General features: G+C 39.3%; 1 long non-coding RNA gene across 1 annotated transcript in view; it reads right to left on the bottom strand.

The window, feature by feature from the left end:
• The window catches only part of LOC103584419, a 213,430-nt gene extending 195,385 nt beyond the window's left edge, over positions 1 to 18,045 (bottom strand). Inside the window, exon 1 of the long non-coding RNA XR_549972.1 lies at positions 17,944 to 18,045. This is a non-coding gene — a long non-coding RNA (uncharacterized LOC103584419). The remainder of the gene's footprint in view (positions 1 to 17,943) is intronic.
• Between the last annotated feature and the right edge of the window lie 340 nt (positions 18,046 to 18,385).

Raw genomic sequence — 18,385 nt, 5'->3', positions numbered from 1 at the left:
CCAGGGGAAAGGAAGCCTGATGAGTCACCTAGGCCAGCTGTCCCAGGGCATGAGGATAAATGTCCTTTTCTTTGACAAGTGTTTCCACAGCTTTTCCTTTGGAAAATGCTTGCCTCTTTCTACTTAGATGGCCTCTCAGACTGGCTACGTGGCCAGGGTCAAGACCAACACATGGGCCTAGAAGAAAGACGTAAAGGAAGCACTAGGACACTAGGGGCAAAAGAAGTCATTGTGACTCAAAGTGAGCCAAACCCAGTTCATCATCAGTGACAAAGCTAGCAGCAAAGTCATATGACAAACACTATGCATATGTCCAAGTTATCTTTTCTGCACAGTCAGCAGATTCACAGACTCTGGGTTCCTTGTTGTGGTGTAATAAAAATGTGCACATTTGGTCTTTACTCCTGGTTCCTGGCATAGAGCTTCGAAAACCCTTGGAATTTTCTGAGTCATAGGAGTGTCTTTTGTTATTCAGAATGAGCCCTTTTGGACTTATGCTAAAGAGGTAACTCACACAGGCCCTTAGGTAAAGTCAAGAGGAGGGCTGCCATACAAATGATTAGAGGGTTGGAACTTTCAGTTCTACCCCACCATCCAGGGAGGGGAAGGAACCTGAAGACTGAGATCAGTCAAGTGGCCAATGATTTAACCAATCATGCCTATGTAATGAAACCTCAATAAAAAACTTGAGGAACAAGGTTCAGGGACTTCTGGGTTGGGGAACACATCGATGTGCTAGGGGGTGGCATACCTTCAGAGGGCATGGAAGCTCTGCACCACTACCCCAAACCCCCATACCTTGCCCTATGCATGTCTTCCATTTGGCTGTTCCCAAGTTGTATCCTTTATAATAAAACTGCAATCATAAGTGCTTTCCTGAGTTCTATGAGTCATTCTAAAGAATTCAAATCTTGACAGGGGTTTGTGGGAACTCCCAAATTTATAGCCAGCCAGACAGAAGTGCTTGGGGATACCCAGGACTTACAGCTGGTATGTGTGGTGGAGGCAGGCTTGTAGTGAGGGACTTAAGTAGTGAGGGACTGAGCCCTTAAACTTGTGGAGTCTAAGCTTACTCTGGGTAGCGTCAGCATTTAATTGAATTGTTGGATACTCCATAGGTGTCGAACAATGGTTGGAATGACATATGCACTCTTATTCGCTCACTCTCTTTCTCTCTCTTCCATCAGCCCCCATTGCTATAAACTAACCCCTTCCTATAGATGAATAATGAATGTTCTGATAAAGAACTGATTTTACACTCACAAAGTACTTAATAGCATAAGTTCATGGAAAATAATCACATTCTTCCATATCCCTAAACGTAATGTCTTAATCTTTGGGGAAATTTCATCTATGAACACATTGGATGATAACTTGGCAGTACCATTCAAATCACAGAAGCCCTAGAAAACAACTTCCACAGCCTATATTAAAAACTTATAATACTGAAGCCTCCAGAACACTACTTGCTTCAGCAAAGCAATTTTGATAGATACTGTGACCTCATAAAAAAAGTAAAAGAGAGACTTGGAGCTCAGGACAGAGAAGCAACCACATATGGTTGCCTTCATCCTTCCCCAGAGCACAATGAAATGGCAGTAAAGATATTTTTTAAAAAAATAAATCCATGGTGGCATTGGAAACACAAAGGAGTACCACCAGTGAATAAGTCATTTTCAAGTTTCTCTTAAAGAACAGAGTTGGGACTGTATTGACAAATAAACCAAACCTAGGGGGGAAAAATGCAACTTGAAATAAACAAGGCTATAGATAAGGAGTTCTTTCTTCCTGATAGAAACCTGGGGAGGCTCCAAGCTTGGAGTCAATGGCTATTGGCAGCCACAGAATGGCCTACAAATAAGTGGCTGTAAGGAAGTAATCAGGGCATCTGAGTGAAGTTGTCTACAAAACAGATGAGCCACTGTATCCTTCTTCCTGTCCTGTGTAGACTACAGTCTGCAGCATTTGCTCCCAGCTGGAGCCCCCAGAACAGCTCTCTCTAGAGAGAATGTTTGCCTGGGGAGTGCCCATGATATTGATGTCCAGGCTAGGGCACGAGTCAAAGAAGAGCCTCTAGGATAGACACAGAGGTAAAAAGGAATAAAGTATATAAAAGATGCCACCCCAAGGTTAAAGTTCTCCTTATCTTATTAATTTTGTAGTGAGGGTTACAGCAAAGGGTCCTGAATCTGCTTGTGCCATCTTCTACCTAAACACGTACCCTAAGGGGAATCCTACCTACTAGAGTACCATGCCCATTTATACAGAGTGCATGGCCACTCTTCCCATTCAAGAAAGAAGCCTTTTGGGTAAATAAAACTACCCACATACAAAGAAAGCCTATTCCAGCTACCTATACTAATCAACACAGTCCTTCATTCATAAACATGAAGAGTCAATGAAGAATTAGCAGATGTGTGAAGAAAAATGCATAGCATTTGTATTAATTTTCAAGGGCTGCCATAACAAGGTACTACTGACTGGGTGGCTTAAACAACATTTATTTTCTCACAATTGCAGAGGCTAGAAGTCCAAGATCAGGATGTCAGTAGGACAGCTTTCTTCTGAGGTCTCTCTCCTTGGCTTGTATTCTGAGTGTTCACATGGTCTTTCCTCTGTACATGTCTGTGTCCCAATTTCTTCTTCTTACAAGGACATCAGTTATACTGGATTAGATTCTACCCTAATGACCTCATTTTAATTTAATTACCTTTATAAAGACTCTATCTCCCAATATAGTCACATTCTGAATTACCAGGTATTAGGAACTCAACATATAAATTTTGGGTGGACATCATTCAGTCCATAACAGCATAAAACAGAAAGACTGAGAATGAATGAACCAAAACTTATCTAGAGGAAACAAATAATGCAAAGAGAAGAAAAAATTTAAAGTTCTAACTATTATCACTGACAGGTTTAAAATACCTCACAACCTTAAAAACATACTTCTGTGGGGGAAAAAAAAAAAAAGCAATCATGAGCATTAAAGCTTCTTACTGCTTAAAACTATAGTTTCCCAAATTAAAAACATCAATCGGAAGAGCTGAGTAACAGCATGGATTCAACAATTATAACAGAAGTTAGTAAAACACATTGGTAAATCTAAATAAAATACTGATTATAGAAAAAAAGGAATCTTCAGTTTAAAACAACATACAATGTGAGGAGTCTGAAGGGAAGTTTAAGAATTCTAAACTTGATTTATTCGGAGATATTTATTTGCTTTAGTCTTTGTCAGCAAAATGTAAACTTAGGTATGCATGTTAAAAATCTATAGAAAAAAAGGAATCTTCAGTTTAAAACAACATACAATGTGAGGAGTCTGAAGGGAAGTTTAAGAATTCTAAACTTGATTTATTCGCAGATATTTATTTGCTTTAGTCTTTGTCAGCAAAATGTAAACTTAGGTATGCATGTTAAAAATGTTGGGGTGGCTGTGGCCCAAGGTGGGTGGCCTGACTGAGTATCCCATTCCTGGGTGGGGAAGGGAGAAATTAGTTTTCCCATAAAACTGCCATTTCCCAGCTTCTGGCTTTATCTGAAAAGCACACTTAAGGCTGTTCACAATGCACAGGAACTCTAACCTCGATGCCCACTGCATGCATGTGAAAAGGCTAGACCCTAAGGCACGCACCCAGCATAGTCATCTCAAAGGGCCACGAAGCTTCAAGCCCCTCACTGGTATGGGTTAGCATCTTCACTTATGGCACCTGGAGAACTCCCCTTGTTGCTTTCGAGCTCAGTTAAGAAATGTAAAACAGTTTTTTAAAATGTTTCTTCTAACGTTTCCACGTGTTTGGAAAAGGAAGTGGGGAGACTCACCCATCAGCTCAGCCTACCATTTTAACCAAAAGTCTGAACTGTGAACAGAGTTAATACAGGAAAACACCTTTACGGTGTTTAAAATGTATGGGGCACTATTCTAAGAGCTTCACACATATTAACCTCTTTTATCTTTGTAACACTATAAAATAGGTACTATGATCCCCATTTTATAGACAACAAAGTTAGAATACAGAAAGATTAACTTGCTGAAGGTCACACAGCTAGTTAAGTATCTGAGGCAGTTTGGCTCTTAACTACTATAATGCTACCACTGTGATATTTGTCTATGCCATTCAACAAATACAAGGGTACTTCAAAAAGCTCGTGGAAAAACAGAACTAAAAGATAATGCAAATGTTTCCACGAACTTTTTGAAGTGCCCTCATATTTTGAGTCTCCCTCCTCCCTCAATGAAACATTGGTAGGATCATACCTCCAAGTGGCTGGATGGGGTACATGATTAGTTCCAGTCAATGAACTGCGAATGAAATTGATGTGTCACTTCCGGACCAGAGCATTTAGCTGCAGAGACAAGACCTACAGAGCTCTCTTCTTCCCTGGCACAGTGTCCAACAATGTTTGAAATGGTGGCTGTTCAATCGGTCAGGGATCTTAAGGGAATGAAATTGATGTGTCACTTCCGGACCAGAGCATTTAGCTGCAGAGACAAGACCTACAGAGCTCTCTTCTCCCCTGGCACAGTGTCCAACAATGTTTGAAATGGTGGCTGTTCAATCGGTCAGGGATCTTAAGTAATTATGTCCACCACTGAACCACAATGGACATATATTTAAAGATTAAAACAACAACAACAACAAAAAATGTGTTGTTTTAAGCCATTTACAATTTGAGGCTATTTATTACCAAAGAATAACCTAACTGATCCTGACTGATAAGAGTCTCAACTACTTTTCTAAATGAAAAAGGGGGATGGGGGTTGGGGGGGATATTAAAAGAAGAGACTAGAATATATAACTTCCAAACAAGCAGAGTTATCCAGAAGAAATGAGAAGTCATAGCCAGTGCTCTATGAAGCTAAGAAACCAAATTCTCATCAAAGACAAGAAACTGACATTAAAACTGGTCTACAACCAATGGTCCCTATAAGATGATAGCAGTAGCAACAACAAAATGTACCATAGGTATGATTCTATGATCCAGGACCCGCTGGGGGACCCTCTACAGAAAATAATTAACACAGGAGATACAACACATAAAATAAGAAAGACGAGCTCACAGACAGAAAAATCACAAAGTACACAAGAATCACCATGAGAGAAGTTGGCAAAAGCAACAATGGAAAAGTCAATCTCAGAGAACTTTACAATAATAGCACAATCAGAGGAAAGAGCTTTAAATGCTTAAAATTCTCAACAAGATCAAGAATGAAATGGAACCTATAAGACAAGAAAAGGGCATCATGAAAGAACAAATGATTTTGATAATACACTTCAAATACACATCTGGTTAAGATGAAAGTCCAAATACATTCATTCATTGGCCTCTGCTCTTTCCTGTAACCCCCCTGAAGATGATGGTATAGAGATTTTGTTTTTAAGACATAAAAGACAAAAATTATGGAAGACAAGAGCAACAAAATTTGGAAGCTAAAAAGCTAGGATATTTGGCAGTTTCTTGAAAATGAACAAAATGAGCCTCCAACTTCGAAGAAAACAACCAATGGTGTTAGCTGCTGCTAATAAAATTTGAGTTTTCAAGGGAAATTAGAATCTTGGAAAACTTGTATCTGCCAGCACAAGCTTGAAAGTTTCTCGATATTTAAAGACTTTCATGATGAAATAGGTGATTATATTAAGTGTGATTTTTTTCCCTAATACTGTATAATGAACTGTGTCAACATTTGGAAGATCTGCTTAACTCAGTGAACCAATATTTTCCAAATTATCAGTGTATGATGTTACAAAATCATGCACAGGTAAAGTGTTCATTTGAAGTGCAAAACAGATTCAGAGACTATGTAATGGAACAGAATACAAAAAATAAATTGGTATGGTTTCAGATTGCACATTGCAACTATTAAGAAACTACTTGTCAAATTTTGGTGTAGTATCAAAGAAGAATATCTACGACATCTGAAAAGGTTATTAAAATCCTTTTTTCAACCACATATCTGTGCGATATATATTTCATACACATCAGTCAAAACAACATTGCAACAGATCAAATACAGAAGCAGATATGAGAATCTAGCTGTTCATTATTAAGCCAGACAAAATATATTTGGGGCCGAGCCCATGGCGCACTCGGGAGAGTGCAGCGCTGGGAGCGCAGCAGCGCTCCCGGTTATTAAGCCAGACAAAATATATTTGGGGCCGAGCCCGTGGTGCACTCGGGAGAGTGCAGCGCTGGGAGCGCAGCAGCGCTCCCGCCGCGGTTCGGATCCTATATAGGGATGACCGGTGGGCTCACAGCGCTCACTGGCTGAGCGCGGTGCGGCCGGGCGCAAAAAGGACAAATAAATAAATAAATAAAAGATATTTGTAAAAATATGAAATGATGTGACTCCTCTCACTAATTTTTTTATTTTGGAAAACAGAGCTACTTTTCATAAATATTAAGTTATGTTAACATACAATGATTTATTATGTTATTTTTAAATGAATTAATAAATAGTTTTAAATGTCTCAATTTCTAATGCAGTATCAATAGATATAATCCACATAAACAAAAACGTTCTCACTAATTTTTAAGAATATAAATGGGTCTACACAAGAAAATTTAAGAATTGCTATACTAGGTCAAGAGTAACCAAATAAAAGCTTGTATAGTGATATTAACATCAGATCAATAGACCTAAAGGTGACAAGCATTAGAGATAAAGATGGATATTTCCATAATGATAAAAAGATATAACTATCAAAAGTAAAATAATTATGTATATATATGTACTTAATAAGTTTTCCTTATAATTTATAAAATAAAAAAATTAACCCATTACATGGAAAAATTGCTAAATTCACAAACACTGAAGGAGATTTTCTCATATCTCTTTCAGAAACTGATAGAGGAAGCACAGAGGTAGTGAAGACATATAAGATGTGAACAACATAATTAACAAGCCTGATCTAATAAATGTACATAAAACCCTGCCTTGCCCAGATTAGAGATACACATTCTCTGCAGCCATACATGTAGTAGTTACAAACTTGGAATTGTTACTAAGACTCAGAGGAGATCTTAAGTTAAAAAATACTGGTATCATATAGAACATAATTCTCCAATCCTTATGCAATTCAGTGAGAAAATCAATAATAAAAAGATGGTTTAAAAATGCATGTTTTTGGAAATTTAGAAATGAGTTAAAAAGAAAAATCAATAAAATTATAAAATATAATAGACGATTATTTTTAAAAATTACTAAATATCAGTATTTGTGGAATATAGAAATGCTATTTGAAGGACAAGTTTAGCCTTTTATATATATGAAAAAAAGAAATAATATAAGTTAGCATGGAGCTCTAGTCATGTTCAAAATTACTAACATATACTAAAACCAACTCAAAATGGATTAAAGACTTAAGTATAAGACCTGAAACTGTAACATTACTAAGGGAAAATATAGGTGAAACACTTCAGCAACTAGGTCTGGGCACAGACTTTATGAACATGAGCCCGAAAGCACAAGCAGCAGAAGAAAAAATAAACAAATGGGACTATATCAAACTCAAAATCTTCTGCACAGCAAAGGAAACAATCAAAAGAGTGAAATGACAACCTACCGAGTGGGAGAAAATTTTTGCTAACTATGCATCTGACAAGGGATTAATATCCATAATATACAAGGAACTCAGGCAATTACACAGTAAAAAAACAAATAACCCAATTAAAAAATGGGCGAAGGAGCTGAATAGACATTTTTCAAAGGAAGATATACAAATGGGCCAACAGGTACAAGAAAAAAATGCTCAACATCACTAGTCATCAGGGAAATGCAAATTAAAACCACACTGAGATACCACCTCACCCCAGTTAGACTGACTATAGTCAAAAAGACAGTGAATAACAAATGCTGGCGAAGGTGTAGAGAGAAGAGAATGCTCCTGCACTGCTGGTGGGACTGTAAATTAGTACAACCACTTTGGAAAACAGTATGGAGGTTTCTCAGAGAACTACAGATAGATCTTCCATACGATCCAGCAATCCCACTTCTGGGTATATACCCAGAGGAATGGAAATCATCATGTCAAAGGGATACCGCACTCCCATGTTCATCACAGCTCTGTTTACAATAGCCAAGATATGGAACCACCCTAAATGTCCATCGATGAACGACTGGATAAGGAAAATGTGGTGTATATACACCTTGGAATTCTACTCTGCCATAAAAAAGAATGAAATTCTCCCATTTGCAATAACATGGATGAGCTTGGAGAAACTTATGTTGAATAAAATAAGCAAAGCACAGAGGGATAAATACCGCGTGTGCTCACTCATGTGGGAGCTAAGAGAAAAGAAGGAAGGAAAGAAAGACCACAGTGGTGTGTTGGACTTGCAGAGGGAGAGAACATACCTTGGGATACAAAGTGGAGTGCGGAGGTAAGGGGGAGGGGGAGAGATTTGGGGATAATTGTGTGGGGGACACGGGGGACACTCGCAATTTGTGGTAATGGCCATGCTGCCAGTATGGATCTGGCCATCACATCTTGGGCATGAGGGGTGACAATCGGGTTTGCATCTCATGAATATTCATAACCAATAAAAACAAAAACAAAATTATTGTTAACATCACTATTTCCTAAGATCATTGATTGTGGCATAAAAGACCAGAGTTCTTCCCAAGAAAATACAAATCCTCTGTAGTTTTCAGAGCCTACAAAATTTTCCACACTGCAAAGCCTTCCATGCCCGGGCTCCTAAGCCCTCTGCAACCTCATCTTGGTACCTTCTAGACATTACCATTTTCAGCCACAAAAGCCTTTTGATTTCTGTAACTTGCAAGGTTCTCTCCAGCCTCCAGGACTTCACATGCAATGTCCCTGTTCTTCCTGGAATGCTTCACTGGATTCCTCTTCACTGGCAAACTTTGGCTCATTTCCGAAACCTCAGCCTCCTCCCACCATACCTTCCCCAGCCTCCTGTCCTTTTCCATGGCAGCACTTACCACGATTTGATAAAATACCTTCATCTTGAGATGTATTTGTTTAACGTCTGTCTCCCCCAGCTAAACTGTAAGAGCAATAAAGGAAGAGACCTTGTTTTTAGCTGTTACTGCTGTTTTTTACTCTACAGAAAGCCAGCCACACAAGTAGCTGGCACTCGGTAAATTTGTTAAATGAATAAATGCCCCATTGCCAATGTGGCTAATTCTTCTCCCCAAAAGTGGCTAAACTCTCTGAGTTTAGATGTGCTAACTGCTGTGTGACAATGGAAAAATACCTATAGTCACCCCTTGATATCCACGGGCATCCTGGAACCATTCCGCCACAGATACCCAAATACACAGATGCTAAAGTCTCTCATATAAAATAGCATGGTATTTGCATATAACATCTGCACATCCTCCTGTATACTTTAAATCATCTCTAGATTACTTACCATCACATAAATAGTTGTTACACTGCATTGTTTAGGGAATGACAAGAAAAAAGTCTGTACATGTTTCCTACAAATGCAACCATCCAATTTTTTTTTCCTTACTATTTTTGATCCCCAGTTGGTTGAATGTGTGGATGTAGCACTCAGATACAGAGGGGCAACTGTGTATTATATATAAATATATATTAAATATATGCATTCAATCTACATAAATATAATATAAAAATAGATACTAAATTTATACTTTATATATAGGTATAAATAGATAAAAACATAAATATACTTTATAAATTATATATAATATACAGATATGTAATATATATAAATTATATATACAAGGATACTTCAGAAAGTTTGTGGAAAAATAGAATAAAAAGATTATACGAATCTTTCCATGAACTTTCTGAAGTACCCTCGTATATGGGAGAATTGGATGACCCCTTTAAATATATAGGTAGAATTCCAGAATTGATAAGTAGTAAATGGAGGAATTTTACATAACTGAAGCCACTGACCTTACTGTATGGTGTAGGTGTAGATATTTAATCTAGATAAAGGATAGCTATGGAGCTATTCAGTAAAATGTTCAAACATTTGTACAAATGTGGACAAAAGGTGAGCAGCTACTGCTGCTGCTGATTTTGCACATCAAGAGAATTTACGGCGTCTTCCTGGAAGATCTTAGAAGAAAGAACGATGACTATAGGTCAGAGATGACTGAGCAGAAGTTCTTCCAAAAGATGAAAAGATGGCGGGGCAAGGGGTTAGGTTACTACGTTAATTTATAAAAGCTTGCTTGACCTGTGCAGTGTCCAATGCCACAGGGAAATGCACTCAAAAGTTCTCAGCATAGCTCTCCTGGGATATCACTCTGGGACATGGATCAGTGTGTCTCCTTGCTCACATTAGACCTGCCAAGTAGTAACTGCCTCCACTTCAAATCATTCTATATTTCCTTTAAAGGAAAGCAGTTTCAAACTGTCTTGCTTCCGTAAAAGGCAAGCATTATTTAAGTTCTGGGGGTGCAGCATTAAACAACATTACTCTGGCCACAGATACTACCTTACACAAATACAAGCTTGCAGGCTGGAAGGCATCATTTCAGCAGATCTTCTAAACCCCTCGACTCATCTAATATGTGCCTCACCGCCAGGAGGGCCAAGTGGGAATGATGCGTGTGCTAAATTTTGCTGTAGTAGCTACGTTTTGCTATAGTAGGATGGGGCTAAAAACTAAGTAAGTACTGTACAGCAATCTAGACTTTAACAAAAAGAATCTTCTTACAGCACTGTTTCCCAAACTTCAGCATTTCAAACACCACCTTCAGTATTTTCTCTCATATGCATATGAGTATTTTGCCTGTACCATGTTTAATATTTTTCTGTATATCAACTCCACTATTTTTCTGACATATACAAATTAACTGAATAAGGAAATTTTATATTGCTATGAAATCACAGGTCTCAAATGCTAGTCACTGTTATTTCTATCACACTCTGAAATATACAACTATTAAAATATAAATAAGATGCCTAACATACTTTGGGAAATTCTGATATCGAATAATACACAAACAGATTCCTTCACCAAACTGCCCACATATTTCAGCAGTACAAGACTAATTCTGTTATCGAAGTGCTAAATAAACAGTTTGAGAGGCTTTGGAGAGAGGCTGACTTGGGCACCAGCAATGTGAAGCTGTAAAGTCTGCTTTAAAGAAATCTCACGAGGCAAGAGGAATTATAGATACATGTATGACTCTATATACATTTTTTAGAGTAAGGCAGGTTAAGCTGCATTTACTCACGATGGACAAAAAGACACAATGATTACTTATACTAGTTTCCTGTTGCTGCCCTAACAAATTATCAAAAACTTAGTAGCTTAAAACAAGACACATTTATTCCCTTACAGTTCTAGAGAGCAGAAGTCTGAAATCAGTTTCTCTGGACTAAAGTAGAGGTGTCCCCTCCATTTCCTGACCTTATCCAGCTTCTAGGACACTGTTCCTTGCAGCCCTTGGCTGGTGGCCCCTCCTCCACCTTCAGACTCAGCAGTGTGACCTCTTGCTCCAGTTGCGGCCCTGCCGTATCCTTCCATTTCGAGTCTCCCTCTGCCTCCCTTTCATAAGGACACTTGTGACTGCACTGAGGGCTCTCTTGGACAATCCAGGGTATTCTCCCCATGTTGATAGCCTTAACTTTACGTATCTGCAAAGTCCCTTTTGCCTTATACAGTAACAGTCACAGATTCCAGGGATCGGGACATGGGTATCTTTGGGGGTCATGACTCAGCCCAGCACATTACTTTTCTAAACTTTCAACATGAAAATTCAGTTGAGGAGCACTAACCAATCAGTGAATGGCAACTCACTGATGTGTATGTAAAGTCGTCGTTTGATCATTGTGTGTCCTTCAAGGAGTGTAATCCTATTTTCTAGCTCTTTCAAAGGACACACTGATTTCCTGAGTCCCAGTACTGCCGATATCGAGACCAGGGCCTTCCTTGTCACCCTGATTCCCAGTGTGGCACACAAAGAAGGGAGGAGATGTCCACTCTAGCTCACACTGTCTCACTCCTTTAGGAAAACACGGAGAGCAAATCTAATAATGCTGCATCTTGGGCACTGGCAGAGTGGGAATGTGAAGTATTTTTAGGCAAAAATGAAAGACTAACCTCCTTTGGTAAGATATCTCCATATGCCTGCCAGCTTCTACACTGGAGCTGGACTGGTGCCTCATGAACAGTGGTCTCTTTTTCATAAATGCCTAACAAGATTTTCTAATTCAATTCAGAAAATATGTACTAAACATTTTCATGTTCACTCCAGTTAGCTACACAGATCCTGATTTATGGAAAAATACTCAAAATACCAGTTTCTGAAGCCTTATTCATATTCCTTACTTGAATAAACATGATCAATCACTATTTGCCATGTGAGTTAGGCACTGGGGATCCAATAATGAATAGAATGGAATGTGTCCCCTCAAGGAGCTTCCGGTACAGTGGAGAATACAGGGCTCTAGGGGAGCACATAGCAGGGAAAGAGTTCCTGGAGAAAATGATGTCCCAACCTATGCTGAAACTGAAAGGATGAGTCAAGTCAGCATTAGCCAAGGCAAGACGCATGTTGGGGGAGGTGGGGAGAAAGGAAGGCAGCAGAGAGGGAGGAATAGCCATTGGCAGGAGTGAAGGGGGATTCCACCAGGCATTGGGAAAAGCTTAAGCAATGCATCAGAGGCCAGCTCCAGCATACTGGTGCAAGGGAAGAACTTGAAGTGGGTCAGAATGGTTAGGGTGTATATTCCAGAGACAGGGAATGCAATAACTACATCATTGTAAACAGGTTTGGGCTTTACCAGGAAGGCAGTGGGGGGTAGGAGGCTGGGGCCACTCAAGATTAATAATGTGATCAAGCCCATGTTTTAAAAAGAGTACTCTGATACAAGGTGGAGAAAGACTGAGAAGGAAATAAGACATGAGGCAAGAGATAGGCAAAAGGTGACAGTGGCCCAGACTAGGGTGGTGGTGATGAACAGAAGTCGACCAATTCTAGTGATCTTTAGGATAGGATTTAGTGACTCACCAACGCTGAATAAGAAGGAGTAACTGGGCATTCATGAATGGGGAGCACTATGTATATACATATACCTATTCTGTTTTACAAATAAAAAGTTAATCATGGTAACATTTCTCAAAGGTTAAAAAATGTATGTGTGGTGGTGGTGGTGGTGTTAAAATCAGAAAGCAAAACAGATAGTAACTCAGAGAGAAAAAATAAGAGACTTAGAGGATTGATCCAGGAGGTCTAAAGCTGACCAGTAAGAGTTGCAGAAAGAGAAAATGGAAAAAAACAGAAGGAAGAAAATTACAAGAGAAATTCCCAGAATGGAACATCTAGATTGTAAGGAACTCCAAGCATCCAACACAATGAATGAAAATATACCTACATCAAGTCACACTGATAAAATTTTAAAATCTCAGAGATAAGATCCTAAAAGATTCCAAAGAGAGGGGAAAATAGGTCACCTATAAAGGACCAAGAAACAATGCTGAAAGGCCTAAAAGCAATAATACCCCAGTGGCAATGGGTATAGTCTGCACCAAGATCTCAGTTTCTTAACTCCATTTCCCAGTAAAAGGAATCAGAGATCCTTAAAGAAACAGATTCCAGGGTTAGGACTAGGAAAAAGGTGAGCCTGGTACATCTTACTCTTCCAGAAAGCAAGGAAATGCTCATAGATTGACAGAAACATCAAAAGGATTGGTCAATCTGGGATATTTGAGCACAAAAAGAATGATGAAGACCTGCACATATTAACTAGCAGAGATTTGTTCTCGGTGCTATTTCATCCATCAGAATCATGCTTCTGTGGTTCCTTGTGGTGCTGATTTTTAGGTTCGACCAATGCCAAAAGTAGGTCTCAGAACAGCTACTTTAGTTAAGTCAAGACAATCCTGCTCATATTCTTGTTTTAATGTTCTTTTAAAAAAGCCCTTTCTTCTTGAGCATGAACTTCAAAGAATTTTTCAGTAAACCAGTACCACAACTCTTGGTTCTGGAACAGCATGTGGGGTGGTCTGTCCTGAGCCCTTTGTGCCCACCCATCCATACAGTTCGCCTTGAACTGAAAGGCACTAAATTCTGGGTTCCATGAGGGCCTCTCACTGGCTCAGTGCTCCACCCTTCCCTCTTGCCTGACCCCACAAGCCAGTGTACATTCGGATCTCCCATCACTGGGATTTTCACTTCACTGATAATCCTTCTCCTTATTAGGTTTGGTCACTAGCATACGGACAGGGTAATTACCGGTATTGGTTAGACCCGTTTTAACTCTCTATGAGAAGATTGGAAACTGAATTCCTAAACTGAAGATAATTCCACCCTTCAGCTTTGTGGTTATGTTCTAAGTACAATGCATTTTGTTAGTAAGGTTTTGATATTTGATTCCAAAATGGCCCGGCTGGCCATTATCCTAGCCTATTGTTTCTCCCATTTAATGAAAACCAAATGAATAATTCATTAGGTCAGTAAATCACACAGAGATATTTACAACAAAAGTCGTAATCTTTTCTTGTGTCCCTGACTCCTTATTGCACACTCAGATCACAGTAAAAATCCAGATGGGGCTGCAACCCTATTCTTAACACCTATGAATATAAACAACCTTTTTTCACTTTAACGAAAGGAATAAAGGCTGATTATAGTACTGGCAGGAATATAAATTTTTATCCTTGGAGTCTCTCAGCTCCTATGAAAGAAAGTGGCTGACTCTGCCCTATCTCTGAGGAGCAAATGTGCACATGAGAAAACCACCAGCATAGCTGCCATCTCTCTGGGAGGCCACCACAGACAAAACCCAGCTTATTTTGGCAACTAATGGAAAAATACCTCATGTTTGTCTATGTACGCATGTATACAACAGGGTCTAGAATGGAGATGTGGACTGGGGAGGCCTGGAGGAGGCAGCAAGAGGGATGAGGGTGAGATGTGTGATTAGAGGAAAGAATCTCTGACTGAGACCATGATGCTCCGAGTATATATATGTAACTATGCGAATGTTCTTCTGTGCATGTGTGGGGTTTAGATCTGTCACATGAGCATATGAGAAGCAATATAAAAGTAGGGTATTTAAGACATTCGGCATATTCAACAAGGGGACTGGTTTTTAAAGTTGGCAGCATGTTAAAATCATTTGGAGAGCTTTAAAAAATATTGATGCTTGGGCCCCACCCCTGGAGATTCTGATTTTCTTGGTATAAAGTACTGTGATAGACAGATTAATGGCACCCCAAAGATGTCCACATCCCAGTCCCTGCAACCTGTGGCATATGTTAGGTTACATGGCAAAGGGACGTTAAATTTGCTGATCAGCTGACCTTAAAATAGGGAGATTATCCTGGATTATCTGCGTGGGCCCAACGTAATCACAAGTGCCCTTAAAAGTGGTAGAGGGAGGCAGCAGTGAGAAGTAGGAGTGACACAATATGGCAAGGACTCAACCTGTTGCTGGCTTTGAAGATGAAGGAAGGCGCCACAGGTTAAGGAATGTGGGCAGCCTCTAGAAAGTTGGAAAAGGCAAGGAAATGAATTCTCCCTTAGAGCCTCCAAAAGGGAATACAGTCCTGTGGACACCTTGGTTTTAGCCCAGTGAGACTCACACCAGACTTCTGAACCACACAACTGTAAAATATTAAGTATAAGCTGTTTTAAGCCACTGAGTTTGTGGTAATTTGTTACAGTAGTAAGAGAAAACTAACACAAGTATGGCCTGGGCTTTGAGACTTTTAAAAGCTCCCCCAGTGATTATAATACACAGCAAAGTATTTGTAAACTAGAGGAAAGACAAGAAGAAGACATGCTGGTGTGATTGCTTATGCTGGAAAAATAGATGGTGATTTCATCTGGGAAATTAGTAAGTTACCCACCTAATCATGCACCACCAATTCCTAGCCATCTACCCTCAGACACTGTGGCTTGTCTACACCCACCACAGGATGGGCATGCTTCACCAGTTTGGTGGCTAGAATACTTTCTTTTCTGACCCATGGAACAGGTTAAATTTCCTTGGAATAAAGTACAATTATACAGCAGACAGGCATATTTTCTATAAAACTTATTTTCTTACCAATACTGTCTTTCAAGGAAGAAACTGACCTATAACTGAATTATATGCAAATATGTAAGTTGGCCTGTTCACGTGAGCACCACCAGGGAGAGGAATAAATTGTCCTCCTCTCTGTGCTGAAACTATTAAAAACCCCTACTAGGACTGTAAAGACAGAGGGTTTCCCCATTTGCTTTAGTAATCTATTGATTTATGATAGACAATAAACCTGTTCACGTGAGCACCACCAGGGAGAGGAATAAATTGTCCTCCTCTCTGTGCTGAAACTATTAAAAACCCCTACTAGGATTGTAAAGACAGAGGGTTTCCCCATTTGCTTTAGTAATCTATTGATTTATGATAGACAATAAACAGATGAAGTTTATTTATTTATGACAGATGAATGGAATAGGACTGTGGGAACGAACAAACTCATTCTTGCTAATAATCCAGAAAAGAAGTGCCTGTTGTACAATGTTGACAAATGTAGCCCTCCCTTCAGAGTGACCATTTGTCCATTCCCAGGGCTGCGATGCTCACTCATACATGATAACTTCTCTTGAAAGGCATTCCATCATGGTATTATCACCAAAAGCTAAAATATTAGAACTTCTACTTTTTACTTTTCTCTCCCTACTTTATCTTCCTTAGAGTGGAGGCTGGTGTAGTAGGAAAAGCAGTCACATTAGAATCAGAAGACCTGAGGGCGGGCCCGTGGCTCACTCGGTAGAGTGCGGTGCTAATAACACCAAGGCCCCGGGTTCGGATCCCACATAGGGATGGCCAGTTCGCTCACTGGCTGAGCGTGGTGATGACAACACCAAGTCAAGGGTTAAGATCCCCTTACTGGTCATCTTTAAAAAAAAAAAAAAGAATCAGAAGACCTGAGTTGGAATTTCAGTTCTGTCACTTATAAATGATGTGGTATTATTAGGAGGCCCCTCAGCCACCTAAGCTTCATCTCTAGCACAAAGACAACATTGCCTTTATGATGCTGTGTAGTGATTAAATGAAATAACAGAGAGGAACGTGCTTAGCACATAGCAGGGAGCTTTCCATAAATGCTGGCTTCACTGGAACTCAGCTACTCTTACACTATCACACACCACCTCTATGCTGAAGCTTTTGCCATCTCTTGTCTCTGGCCCTGCCCTGGGCTCTGGTACCATATCTCCCAGTGTCGACTAGACACTTCCATTCAGGTCTCTCCCTGGCATCTCTAACTGGACAAGTCCAAACTGGACTTATGATCTCCATTTGCAAACTAGCGGCTCCACTCAATTTCTTTGACTTTGTCCACAACACTGAAAGTGCTGCCAGTCCCCTGCATCCACCCTTTCTTCTCCACTCCTACTGCAACAGCTCTCATCCAGTCTCTCATCCCCTCACCCCACAACCAAGCACAAGGCCTTTCAGGTAACCTCCATGTCTTGAAGCTCCGTCTCTCCCAATCCATTTTGCTTGCAGTTTGCAAATTAATCCTTCTCCAACCAGATTGATGTGTCAAGCCCTGAACAATGACCTTCAAACACTCTTTTGCCCCACAGGCTGGTATTTATAATTGAAGAAGAGCAAACTCCAGTGGGTACGGAAATGATACAAGGCACACATGGCCTTATTATGCCTTACATCAGAGTGCACCACGAACTGAGCAATTTTATACCATTGCCACATAAACGAAAAGCTCTTGAGATAAGTGGATCAAAACCAAAAAATTTTTAAAAGCAGCTACTGAGAACTGGAAATGTTTTTTATCAAATTTCTTGACATAGTATTTAATAACTACAATCTAAATCTGCCACAAACCACCCTCAATTGAATTAAACTATAATAATCCATTCACATTAAATCACTTTACATATTGCATGATATTAAAATCATGCAACAAATATTCAGACCTTTAGTGTTTATACCAAATGGCAAATCTGGTCAATCTCAGACTTGTTCTTACCATTTTGTTCATCCAATTCATTCCCAATTTCCTGCCCCATTTGTTTTTGGCGACTTATGATAGAGGAAAGGGCATCAAGGCCTGCATCTTGTTCTGAAAGAAAAAGAAAAATGATTAACTAAAAACCAAAGGAAGCAATTTAAAGTTCATAAATACACCCAGGCATGTAACACAATTCAATATATGATAAAAGTAGCATTTTAAATCAGTCAGGAAAAGAGAGAAAAAACAGTTAACGTTATTGGAACAAAATATAAGAAACTAAAAACCAAAGGAAGCAATTTAAAGTTCATAAATACACCCAGGCATGTAACACAATTCAATATATGATAAAAGTAACATTTTAAATCAGTCAGGAAAAGAGAGAAAAAACAGTTAACGTTATTGGAACAAAATATAAGAAAAAAATTAAATATCTACCTCACACCTTATACTAAAATGA

This window comes from Galeopterus variegatus, unplaced genomic scaffold, assembly GCF_000696425.1.
Source record: "Galeopterus variegatus unplaced genomic scaffold, G_variegatus-3.0.2 Scaffold199, whole genome shotgun sequence".
NCBI classification, from domain to species: Eukaryota; Metazoa; Chordata; class Mammalia; order Dermoptera; family Cynocephalidae; genus Galeopterus; species Galeopterus variegatus.
The sequence above is the reverse complement of the archived record's forward strand: the minus strand, read 5'-3'. Positions and strand labels throughout refer to the sequence as shown.